The sequence below is a fragment of the Cupressus sempervirens genome, chromosome 4 (assembly GCF_028749045.1).
Source record: "Cupressus sempervirens isolate cs-2001-9-10 chromosome 4, ASM2874904v1, whole genome shotgun sequence".
NCBI classification, from domain to species: Eukaryota; Viridiplantae; Streptophyta; class Pinopsida; order Cupressales; family Cupressaceae; genus Cupressus; species Cupressus sempervirens.
In genome coordinates this window covers 134,701,263-134,715,134 of record NC_143121.1, presented here as the reverse complement: position 1 = coordinate 134,715,134, position 13,872 = coordinate 134,701,263, and positions in this window count along the sequence as shown.

The following is a 13,872-nucleotide window of genomic DNA, read 5'->3' as shown; positions in this document are numbered from 1 at the left end:
GTGATGTGATGAGCTTGAACTATGGTCAAGCTATAACTTTTGAGCACTAGCCTTCATATCCACATCAATCTTATTTATTTTTTCTTTAACATCCTTGGTGTACTCAGCAACATCACAAAGCTTACCAAAAAGTAATGTTACATTTGTAAAAGATTGCTCAAGGTTGCTCAAAATTGTGGATAATTCTACCTACTTTATTGTAATGTTCTGACTAATGTGCTCAATCACCTTATAGTAAAATTTCTTCTTTACCTTTTCAATGAGCTTCTCTTGGCCAGAGGTGTCCCCATTGAACTTATTTACAACCTCTTCTAATTGTAAAAAAATGTGTTGAGATGGATCAACATCAATACCTATAGCTTCAGTAATGATATTTTTGGCATTCTTGATTATTGTGAATTGTCTTTCCCTCTTTTCTCTTAGCTGCTTCTGCCTTGCCTTTTGTTCTAAAAGCTGACTGACCAATCTCATTTTGTTGGCTAAGACAATGTCCAAATCTATCTTGGGAATAATAATTTCTTTATCCAAGTCTATATCTTCATCAATTTCCTTACCAGTAAACAAGTGTTTTAGAGGAGTCTTTGGTTTTGCTTCAGTGCTTACTTCCTTGAATTTATAAATAGAAAAAATAGTTGATATAGATGGACTAGAAAAAATAACTTGAATTGGTCCAACTAGAGGAAAACTTAGAGAAGTGCCAACTGTATCCAAAATTGATGTGCTTCCCAAAAATGATGTACCAATAGGTAATGTACAAGCTAGAATATATATAATTGAAGAACTAATAGAAATTGGTGTAGTTAGAGCTTTGGTAAAAAAATTTGTAGAATGGGTTGGAAGACTTACTGTACATGAAGTAGAAGAAGTTGACATAGTTGTGGAACTGATAGCTATGCACATTGTTTTGATGGATTGTTCAGTTGCTGACAAAGAGGGTTGTAGCTTGGTAGATGAAGCAACTGATACTTTCATAGAAGATACCTAGAGCTATGGGGTTGCAAGATTATATGATATTTTTGATGTAGATGTAATCAATCTTGTTGAAGCTGACTCCAACCTTAATGATGATGTCAACTTAGGTGGAGACTGAGGAAGGGAAGTAATGACTCTTGCTACAATCTTCATTGAATTATCTTCTTCATCCACTTCCTCCTTGTCTTCCTCTTTAGCTTCTTCCCTTATCTCTTAATCATCAACCCTTAGTGCCTGATAATCTTCATCATCAAAAGTAGCATATGGAGTGTTCTCATCTTCTTCATCATCACTATCACCATCATCATCCTTGATCTCCACTAGATCATCACTAGGCTTATGTAGATGATAGGTATTCTTTCATATGTCGGTTGAATCTCTTACAACATGCTCAATGTCCTTAATTAGGATCAAACATGTGTGAAATCTAATCATAATTTTGCCTTCATTATTCTTCATGGCTACCTTTATTTCTACCTCAGTGAGATTTGGCAATAGTTTCTTCAAGGACTATTCATAGATGTCTTTGGCTATCTATGTGGCTAACTCACACCTTAGTTGCAGTCTTACTAGTAATTCTTTTGAGATTTGAGGAGCAATCTGGTCTGGGGAATACTTCCACTTTCCCATTTTTGTGAGTACTAGCTCCTCAATCTACATCTTCTCGACATTAGTTCTAGTTTCAAACTTTAAAGCCTTGAATTTTGTGATGCCAGTTGCTTCTTCCATCTATTTTAGCCTTTCTTGGAAGGTAAGTTGGGGCTTGTTGAATACTACTTCACCGTTATCTTTGCCTTTGGAGGTTAGTAGTGATAACCTCCCTTTCTTCTTTGTTGGCTCTGGCTCAGTAAGCATTAAGGGACCAGTGACAACTTTCATCTTGGCAATCTTCCTCTTACCTTTGCTGATTTCTTGAGGTAGCTTACTTTCCAATTCAATTCTGGCTTTTGCCTCATCATAAGTGCCAAAGATTGGTTGCTTGGGATCTATAGGCTAATTTACTAGTGCTTCAATGATGTTCCTAGTTTTATCAATACTAACCTCATAAGGGAGAGGTTTCACCCATCCAACTCAAGGCTTGACTACCTGAATGTATACTCTATCACAGTCTACCATGAAACATACATCATCTTTATATTCCTCAACAAGTATAAGAGGAATCCTGAACCTTTTGTTCATTCTTTCTTTGAAGTCTTCAAATTAATTATCCATTATATTGTCAAAGTTTACACACATTTCTGCTATAAACTCATTTATCTAATACAAAATGGGAATATCCTTTCTCCATACGATAGAACCTTTGGATGGAAAGAATTTTTGTACATAAAAGAAGAGACATGTTAATAAAGAACCAAATTTTTAGGGATTTTTCTTTGATGACCTAAAGCTATCCATATTATTGTTTAGTTTCTTTAGTAGTAGCTCTGACAAGTTAGATTCTAACTTTTTCTTCACAACTTTGAATGCTAAGTCTACTGCCTCACATGGCATGTTGTTCAAATGACTAGAACTATAAATCATGTGGGCAATTACATGAATTCTGAATCTCAGCTCCACATAAGTAATGGTGCTAATTTTCAAACCTCTACTATCTCACTCGACTAGGTTTTTCTTTTGGAGTTCATCCCACCCTATAATTTTGGTGAATTCAGCTTTGCTCAAAATGGGAAGCCCAGTAATCTTGCAAATAATCTTTTTGGTGATCAATACGTGCTGCTCCAATCATAACTGATCATTGTGATCATGGCTAAGAATATACCTAATCCATTTTATCTAAAAGCTTCTTGGCAAGTGTGATATGTGTGTCAACCCTTTTGTTTCTAAATGCTTGTGATCAAGTTTCAATGAGCCATCAACATGCATTTCTTCTAAAGCACTATCCATTTCTAGGGTTCCTATCTCTTGAATTGAAAACTTAAAATGAGTGTGGATATTTTAAATTAGAAGTACCTTTGGTGGAATTTGTGATTGTGCACCATTAGAGTAGAGTGTCTGAACCACTGTTGGAACTAACTTGAAATTTGGTGCTTTCCACTCTACACCCTTGACCAACATCTCTGATCCTCTTTTCACCTTGCTGCTGGTGGTACTTTCAAATGCCATTGTTTCTTGATAAGTGATGGAAATCTTCAAACAAATTCCCTAACTGGAAATTCATTCAAAATCACTTGAAATTTCTTGAATGCACTTGGAAATCTCTTTGCTCTTGAAGACATGGTGAAAAATGAAGTTGAATTCTGCCCTTTTTGATGAAAATTTTCCATTAATGGGTACCATACTAATGTAGTGCATGACAGACTATCATCCACTGACCTATCTTGGTAAGAGTATCAACTTGATAGATGAACCAAATTCCTTTTACTCCAGACCTCGCTTGATAAGGTCTTTAACCAACCTTCCTTGGTGGAGTTTGATGCAACTTGGTAAAAGATAACCTTTCTGTGATCCTGGTGTATCTTGAATACTGATTGGATCATTTCCATTCATCAAATTCTTGGAACTGCTTATGATTTTCTTATTGAGTATAGCTCCAACACAATCCTAGGATTTAGTTTGAAGGGATGGAGTCACCCTCTTCTTGAGTGACTTCACTTTCATGATTTGAGCTTCTATCTTTAGTAGATTTAGGAATCCATTGTTACTTCATTTGTTTCCTTATATTGCTAGCCCTTGCTTTCTTTTCATCTTCAATTTTGCTTATATTCATGCAGTTTTTAGCTATATGACCAAGTTTAGTGCATGTGTAACACCTTATAGTAGTATCCTTCTTCCTTATGTGATGCCTTGCACAATTTATACCAATTTGTCCATACTCTCCACAATAATGACATATGCACTAGGTATTTTAGTCCCATCCAAATATTCCCTTTACTAATTGTTTAGCTAGATTGAATGATTTGGATCTGCATTGAGATGCCTTCTGACCATGCCTTTTTCATTTGTCACATTTACCTTCAAATTTTTGTTTCTCCTTGCATTCATTCTCTTTGTGACCATGCTGATTAAAGTTACAACACTTTACATTGAATTTTCCTTTTCCATTGCTCCATCATTTGTTTGATGAATGACCAATTTTCTCACAATGATTGCAGTAGGGTTTTAGATTCCTTTTTTCACCTTGTTCTTCATTGTATCCTAGTCCTACTTTACCCTTTTTCCTATAAAGATTTTTGTCATTTTTTTGATTCAATTGATTCATATCTTCGTGAGATTTCAACATTCTCTCATTGATTTTTTTTTTAGCATTTAGGTCATTCTTCAATTTTTCAATGATTTTCTTTTCACATCTTAGTTCTCTCATTATTCTTTCATTAATTTCCTTTTCATAATTTTGATCACTTCTTATTCTTTCATTCTATGTTTTGAGAATCCTGATTTCTTCATTTCCTCTAGTGATTTGATCAATGAGGTCTTCATGTTGGTTGGATGGATTCTATTCTTAATTGTTCCTTGCCTCCAAGTCTTCATTTTCATTATTCCTTTGTTCCAAAATTTCACATAGCCTGATTGATTGGATTTCTTGTTCCCTTTTAAGTTTCCTTACTTGTTCTTGTAGAGAGCCATTCTTTGCTAGGAGTTCTTTGATTGCTTCATTACCTTCATCTGAGCTACTTGATGGAAAAATGTCTTCAATCTTCTCTTCAACATATTGATGGTCATCCATTTGTCTTGAAAGTTCCTTTCTTCATTTTAGGGATTGGGAAACATGATCCTTTGCTTCTTTGAGTTGAGCTATGGCCATCTCTAGATTAAGCTTTTCATTTTCAATGGCCTTGTCAAGTTTGAATATCTCCATTTGCCCTGAGATCTTTGTTCAAGCTACCAAAATTTTATCTTGAGAACCACAAATCTCTAATATCAATTGTCATAAATATTCAATATATGATAAGTTACTAAGAGGGGAGGGGTGAATCAGTAACTTTAAATTCTTCTTCTAAATTTACCACACATCCATCTATACAACTGTATACATTAGTATTGAAAGGCAAAAGATTCATCATGCAAAAGAACACAATATTTTGGTGACCCAAAAACCTTCCGAATAGAAAGTAAAACTAGGGTGGGGATGATACCCACAAAACTTCAATATTGTAACATAAAGTTGGCCTGTTAAGGCTTACATTGACCACTTTTGGTGATTTTCCCTATTAGGAGCACAAAGGACTACTAGGTCCACCTTGTTAGAGGTTTTAGAAAATTGATTCACCTATTAAGATGAAGTACTGGATTTTCTTACAACTGATTGCTGACAAGATCCTTTATGCACTGATCACCTTATGTGACAGATATAACTTTTCTACCTCTGTATTGACCTTGTTGTATTCCTTGAAGTACTACTGGAAATCCTTCACATATCCTTTTTGTTTACTTTTCTATTTCTTCATACATATGATATCTTGCAATACACCTTACATATATACCTTTCAAATTTACAAAACTACAAGGTCAACCCAAACATAAGTGAATAAATACATTACAAAGTTCGCCCAATAGTAAATAACTTGGGTTCACTAAACTAACTCGGTGACCTTCTGATACATGGCATCTACTACATTACTCGGCATTGTCATGCACTTGGTAGAAGTGAAGGCTCGGTCCATACTAATCACTCGATGTAGTTTTGAACTTGGTAACCATAGGTGACTTGATAGATGTAGTGTTACTCGGTAGATACTACACACCAAGTTTACCTTGCTTCACTCGGTAAACACTGCATCTTCAAATGCTCAATTTACATTGAATCTCCATGACACAAACTTACTGCTCAGTAGACACTATGGAGCACAATAGATACTGAGAAGCTTGGTAGACACTACTAGTCTTCACATTGCCTATATTTACTCGATAGCTTCAAGAATGCCTGATGTAAACTACTTAATTGCTAAGGTTACAAGGTAACCACTAAATGCTTGATATAAATTGTAGACTAAGTGATGAGCTTGGTAAGCATTCAAAATTGTGTAAGTGTTGTCACTAATGAAAAATACAACATAATGCCAACATGTTCTAGCTTCCAAGAACATTGAATCAACATTTGAAGCCAAGCTTTCACTCAAGAAGAATGGCAAGAAGATAAAGGATTCTTAGTAAGAAAGTGAAGAAGAATCAAAACAAAGTTCTAACAGTGATCTTGAGGTGGTTGAAGCTCTACTTATAATAAAATACTCTAGAGGCAGAGGAAAATACAAAGGTAAAGTTCCTCTAATCTATTTTTCATGTGAGGAAATTGGACACATTGCTGCTAGGTGCCCAAACAAGCAAAATAAGGATGAGAAGAAATGTCACAAGTGTAATGGCAAGAAAGACTTCAAATCATTCAAGGACAAAGGTAAGAAAAAATGTTTCATGGCTAAGGATTCTAATGATTCTGATGATGAAGAATATGAGATTGTTTACATTGTTGTGAAAGATGAATCTAATAATGATGAGGAAATGACACTTATCTCTCATGTGAGAAAACATGATAAATGGATCATAGATAGTGGTTGCTCTCATCATATGACTGGTGATAAAATAATGTTTGAACATTTTGAAGACTATGATGGTGGTAGTGTGAGGTTCGGTAATAATGAACCTTGTTGCATAAAAGGAAGAGGAAGAATCTCACTAACCAAAGAGCCTGTATGTGATAATGCATATTGGGTAGAAGGACTAAAACACAATCTGTTGAGTGTGGCATAGCTACTCAATAATGGATTCAAAGTGGAATTCATGCATGGAAAAATAAGACTACTAGATGAGAAAGAAAAGCTGATTGGATCAGGCATTCAAACAAAAAGTAACTTGTTCTATCTTGAACTTGGTGAATGTTCATGCTTTATTGCTCAAGTTGAAGAAATTTGGTTATGGCATAGAAGGTTTTGTCATGTGAACTTTGATAACATAGTGAAAATAAGAAAATTCAAGAAAGTAAGAGGCATTCCTAGTATAAAGAAACTTGAGGTTAGTCTACACAAGAATTGTTAGATTGGTAAGATGGGAAAGACTAGCTTTAAAAGTAAGAACTATCAGTCGGAAGAAGTTTTAGAAATTGTGCATACTGATTTGTGTGGACCTATTGGAATTGAAACCTATACTGGAGAAAAGTTCTTCATTCTTTTTGTTGATGATTACTGAAGAATGATGACTATCATGTATCTAAGAGATAAATTAGAAGCATTTGAAAAGTTCAAATGGTATTTGGCTAGAGTAGAAAAAGAAATAGGGAAAAGACTAAAATGTTTGAGGTCAGACAAGGGTGGTGAATTCATCTCCCATGAGTTTAATAACTTTTGTATTGAAAGGGGAATCAAAAGATAGGTATCAGCATTTGGAACTCTTGAGAAAAATGGAATAGCTGAAAGGAGGAATAGATCTATCATGGACTGTGAGGATCTTTAATGATTGAAAAGAACATTGATATCAAATATTGGAAGGAAGCTATCAACACTGTAGTTCATACCTTGAACTAAGTACAACTGAAGAAGGAATCATTCAAAACCCCCTATGAGTTATGGTATGGCTATACACCCAATGTAAGTTACCTAAAAGTATTTGGAAGCAAATGTTACATTTTGACAGAATCTAGAAAAGGTAAATTTGATGTGAAAGGTGATGAAGGAATATTTTTGGGATATTCTTGCAAGAGTAAAGCATATAGATATTTGAATTTGTCTACTCATAAAGTCATAGAAAGTGCACATGTGAAAGTTGATTAGTTTTTAGAAAGGACCAAAGAAGAATGCAAAAAAGAACTAGAAGACTATAAGAGATTTGTTTTCATTCAACCTGATAAAGTGCTAGATACACCTATCAATTAGGTATCTTCTACTCCTAATTCTTTAGTAACTAACTTGTAGGAAGTTCAAACTAAGGTACACAAACTTGAGTCATATTCTGATGCTACTGAGCCAATGCCTACTGAGTCTAATGGACCCAAGTAGAAGACAAAATAGCTAGAACCTGATGTTGAAGTGCAAGAGGATGATAGTGCAATTCATTCAAAAGGCAAGGAACCTGTATTAGCCAAGTATGTTAGGAGACATCATGCACTAGATCAGATCATTGGAGACAAATTTGAAGGTACTATGATAAGAAGTAAACTGAAAGGGACTTGTTTACTTGCTAATTTTGAACCTAGAAGTGTCAAAGATGCATTAGAAAATGAAAGTTGGATTGAGGCTATGAATGAAGAGATAGAGAAGATAGAGAAAAACAAAACATGGACTCTTGTACCCATACCTAAAGATAAAAATGTGATTGGAACTAAGTGGGTATTTAGAAATAAGTTGAATGAAGATGGTAAGGTATCTAGTAACAAAGCTAGACTAGTATGCAAAGGATAGTCTCACTAAGAAGGAATAGAATATGGAAAGACTTTTTCTCCTATTCCAAGATTGGAAGGTGTCAAGACCCTACTTGCATATGTTGCATACAAAGGATTTAAAGTTTATCAGATGGATGTCAAGTCAGCATTTCTCAATGGTATACTAGATGAAGAAGTCTACATTGAATAGCTTGAAGGTTTTGTTGATCTAGACAAGAAAGACATGGTCTGCAAATTACACAAAGCATTGTATGATCTAAAACAAGCTCCTAGAGCATGGTATGAAAGATTGCATAACTATCTTATTCAAATTGGTTTTCAGAGAACTAATGATAATAGTAGCTTGTATATCAAGGTAGGACCAGATAATAAGATTGTTTTGGCAAAAATATTTGTTGATGATACTTTATTCATAGGGAATGATGATCTTTGCAAAGAATTTTCAAAGCAAATGAATAAGGAATTTGAGATGTCAATGTTTGGAGAAATCAAATTATTTGTTGGTCTTCAAATTCAATAGAGTAAGAATTGCATCTACATCACTCAATCTAAATACATCAAAGAGATATTGAAAAGGTTTGGTATGGAAGACTGTAAGCCAACTAGACCTTCTAAGTGTAATGGACTAAAACTTACCAAGGTTGATGAATCAAAAGAGGTAGATTAGAAATTGTCTATCTATGATTGGAAAGTTGTAGTTTGTAGTTCATACAAGGTTAGATATTGCTCTTGTAGGTGGTATTGTAGCAAGATTTTCAGAAAAACCACGAGAAAATCACATGATGGCAATCAAAAGGATCATGCAATACTTGAAAGGCATTGAGGATTATGGATTATGGTACAAATTTGGAGGTAATTTAGATTTGAAAGTGTTTATTGATGCAGATTGGGTAGGAAACATTAATGACATAAAGAGTACAAGTGGAGAAGCATTCTTTCTTGGAAAGAGGTTGGTTTCTTGGACAAGTACAAAGAAAAATTGCACATCCCAATCTACAACAAAAGTAGAGTATGTTGCTAGAGTAGTAAACTATTCTAATATTGTTTGGTTCAAATAATTATTGGAAGGCATGAAGGAGAAAATCAAAGAACATGTTGTTATGTTTTGTGACAATAAAAGTGCAATTAACATATCTAAAATTCTAGTGATGCATTTAAAAGCCAAGCACATTGCAATAAAGTATCACTTTGTCAGGGAATTGGTGTAGGATAAGGAGATCAAATTGGAATATGTCCATACAAAGGAACAAATTGCTGACATATTCACCAAGCCTTTACCTAAGAATGCATTCTTGTATCTAAGAGCTAAGTTAAGGGTCATTCCCCTATCTGAAGCTCGCTAAAATGAAGTTTTAGTGATGCATCAATAGGTACCAAGTTGAAGATCTTGTAGTTGATGCAGAATAATCATGAGAATATTGCATATGAATCAGTACTCAATGTACATTGCTACTCATTTGGTTTGTGTTGTCTTTGGCATGTGTTGTCAAAGAGGGAGAGTATACTATCATATCCTTATGAAATTTGAATTTGTTTGTGAAGAGTTTGATCTTTGAAAAGAAGCTATGTAATTTATTCACAGAGGGAGATTACTATATTTGAGAAGTTTGTAGAATAAAATCTAAGAGGGAGAAACAGTCTGTTAGAAAAAGACTTGTTCTCAAATTTCATTCTACTATGACATGTGTTGCCATCAATGCCAAAAAGTGAGATTGTTGGATGTAATTGTTTAATTGTGTGTTGTCTTTAATATTACAAAAATGACATATTAGTTATCAAATAGAGTCTACCAAGATCAGATGGTTAGTAAAATGAATTACAAAGTCTACTAAGTATTTTTGGAAGTTACACTATGGAAATAGTTTCTACCAAGCTCACTCAGGCACTAAAGAATTTTATGGTAGAAGATTATTTCTACCGAGCTCATAAGGTCAGTGAAGGAAAATCAATTCTTACCAAGTTTACTCAATCTCCAAAGGATTTTGCAAAATTTGCAATGTTTACCAAGCTTCACTTAGTTAACACTAGAAATCATTTCTAGAGCAGTGTTTATTGAGCAAGGTCAGCCAATGAAGAATTTCATTGTTTTGGAAAATAAATTTTAAGTGTTTCATGTAATGTTTGTAGCCAACCAATGTATGGTTTATTGTTAAACATAACTTGTAAACGAGATGACTATTTTTAATGTAGAAATAAAAGGTCAAGTTGTGAATTCAAATGCATGCATGAATGAGTGAGTATGCAAGTGAATTAATTGTACAAGTGTGAGAAATTTTTGATGAAGGATCAGATATCCTTAAGGAGCAGCAAAGTTGTATTTGATTAGTGAAGATCTATTAAAGTAAAACAAAGATATGTATCAGCAAAGTTTAGTTGCATCTCATTTAGGTCACTTCATTGTTACTTTTTCATCATTGTAGCAGTGATTTGTAAATCTCCTAACAAGGTTTAATAGTCATTTTGTAAATCCTCTAAAAAAGTGGATAGTTCTATTGAATTTTTCTAAAGTCCTCTAGCAAGGCCACTCCTAGAAAGGTGATTAAATCCTCTAACAAGGTCACAACTAACAGTGTGTTTTGTAAGGTTTAATAGGGTTGGCTCCTAATAAGACTCACTTTAGAAGAGTAAAAATTGGTAGCTAGTTACTTGGTGGATTTTCCCATATTGGGTTTCCATGTTAAATTGGGTGTCTCTTGTGTTCATGTTACTTCCTTTTGCATGCATATTAATTATTGTGAATTCTTAAAGATCAGTACTAAATTAATACATAGTTCATCCACCGAGTTACAACATTTTTCTATGTGGCTATCGAGTGACAATAGTAACTAGTTATTTGAGACTTCTAAGGGATCAAGAGATTTGTTTTTGAGTAACTGATTCACCCCCCTCTTAGTTACTCCATATATATTTCCAACATGAGTTTCTTCATGTGGGACAACTTTATAATATTTGTGTTAACTTGTGTCATGGCCAACATTGTAATTTTGTAAATTGAATTGGTATATATATGTGATGTATTGTATCATATCCAATATAATATGGAATGTAATGAATGTGTAATGCAAGTGCATGAATGCAAATGTAAGAAGTAGATAAAGATTTATGAAGGTCATATCAACATAAGGAGCAACAGTGACAAATCTATCACACAAAGTTGATCATTACATCAACGAATCTCTATCAGCAAACTCACTTACAAATCAAAGATCTACTACTTTGTTCTAATAGGTGAACTAGTCAAAATCCTTTAACAAGGTAGACCTAACAATCTTTTTGAAATCTCTTTGCTAAGTGCATAGATCATTGTATGTTTGTAAATCATCTCACAAGGTGGACCTAGTAGTCCTATTTGCTCCTAACAGGGTAGATTATCACAAGTGATCAATGTAAGCCTACTTTATACTACAATACTAAAGTTTATGGGTATCATCACCACCTCAATTTTACTTTCTATTTGGAAGGCTTCTAGGTCACCAAATCATTGTGTTCAAGTGTTGTGGATGCTTTTATATTTTCAGTTTCTCATGCATGATGTGATGAATTAAATGCTAAATGGTTTATTGGATTAAGGATTAAAATTTGTAAAAGTTTGAGAAGTTACTGATTCACCCCTCCCCTCTCAGTAATTTAGCATAGTCTTGAAAATTTCCAACAATTGGTATTAGAGCTTTGTGGTTCTTAGGAGAAATTTCAACAACTTGAGCAAAGATCAAGGAGAAAGAGATATTCATACTTGACAAAGCTATTGACAATGAAAAATTGGATCTAGAAATGGTCATTGCACAAGTCAAGAAAGCTAAGGAGAAACTTTCCCAATCCTTAAAAAGAAGAAAGGAACTTTTAAATCAAATAAATGCTCATCTCTACATTGAAGCAAATGATGTAATCAAAGAACTCTTAGAGGAGAATGGTTCCCTGCAAGAAGAAGTAAGTAAGCTAAAAATAGAACAACAAATTCAATCAGTAAGGTTATGTGAAATCTTGGAATAGAGGAACAAGATAAAAGAAGAAATGGATGGAAGGAACAATGAGATTTAGAATCAATCCCTTTAGCATGTAGACCTTATGGATCAAATCTCCAATGTAAATGAGGAAATCATGAGCCAAAGGTAGATCAATGAAAGATTAAGGAATAATCTAAATTTTGAAAGAAAAATCAATGAAAGAATAAGAAATGAGCCAAGATCTGAAAAGAAAATTAGTGAAAGATTGAAAAATGACTTGAACACTAAGAAGAAAATCGATGAAAGAATGATGAAATCTCAAGTAGACATGGTTCAACTAAATGAGAAAAACCTCTATAGGAAGAAAGGAAAAGTAGGAATTGGATACAAAGAAGAAGATCAATCCACCAAACAATGTGCTCAATGGAATCAAATACCTACTTGCAATCACTGTGGTAAGATAGATCATACATCTAACAAATTTTAGAGTAATGGAAAAGAAAAATTCAATGGAAAATGCTACAATTGCAATCACCATGGTCACAAGGCTAATGAATACAAAGAGAAACTAGAATTTGAAGGCAACTATCATAAATGCAAGAAATATGGATACAAGGCATTAGAATGCAAAACAAAGATATTGAATCCTACAAAGAAAATTGTGAAAGCAATATTTTTTTGGGATTACAATACCTAGTGTAGATGTCATTACTATGGAGAATATGGACACATTGGTATGAATTATGTTAAACATCATATGAGGAAAAGAGATACCACTATAAGATGTTACATTTGTACAAACTTTGTCATATTGCCAAGAATTGTATGAATACTGGTAAGATTGAAGATGAGAAGAAGGCAAAAGCCGATAAAATTCAAAAGTAGATGAGGAAACAATGGATTCCTAAGTCTAGTGAGGATACTAGTTTGTGTAATGATGGTCAAGTCACTCAAGAACTAGGTGACTCTACCACTTCTAATTAAGTTCTTAAGGAAGAACTAGAATGAGGCTATCAAAGAAGAAATCATAATTAGTTACATTTGAAAGGTGAAAAAAATCTAAATCTATATGCAACATACAAAGGGATCACTAAGAAAGATTTTTATTATTCATTACTGAGTTACCTTCTCTACAAGGTAAGGTCAGGTCATAGACTCCACCAAGCAATGTCGGGAGTAACATAGGCACTTATGGTTATCGAGTCATGAAGATTTCATTGAGTGATCAATATAGAATAGAAAACAAATTATCAAGCATTATGTTAACTCATCTACTATCATACTAAGCATTAATGGAATTTTTTTAACAAAAGGCATGGAAAAAAATTCATTTTTCACTATGAATCTTTGAAGAGCTATTGCAAAGTGCTATTTTCTGTGTGATCAAGTGAATTTAGAAAATTTCGTACAATTATTTTCAAAGTTCTCTCAAACTACTGAGAAAAATGGCATCCAATACTAGCAACAAGACAAAAAAAGGTTCTGATATGTTGGTTCATGGTATTGAATGGAAGGTTCCTAACTTCAAGCTCATGCCCATGGTTGTAGAAACCCTAGACCCTAGAGAAGCTTAATCAAAAATCCCTCCCAAGGTACTCCTTGTTAATGACATTAGAACTCATTTTAAATGTGCAATTCAAGAAATTGGAA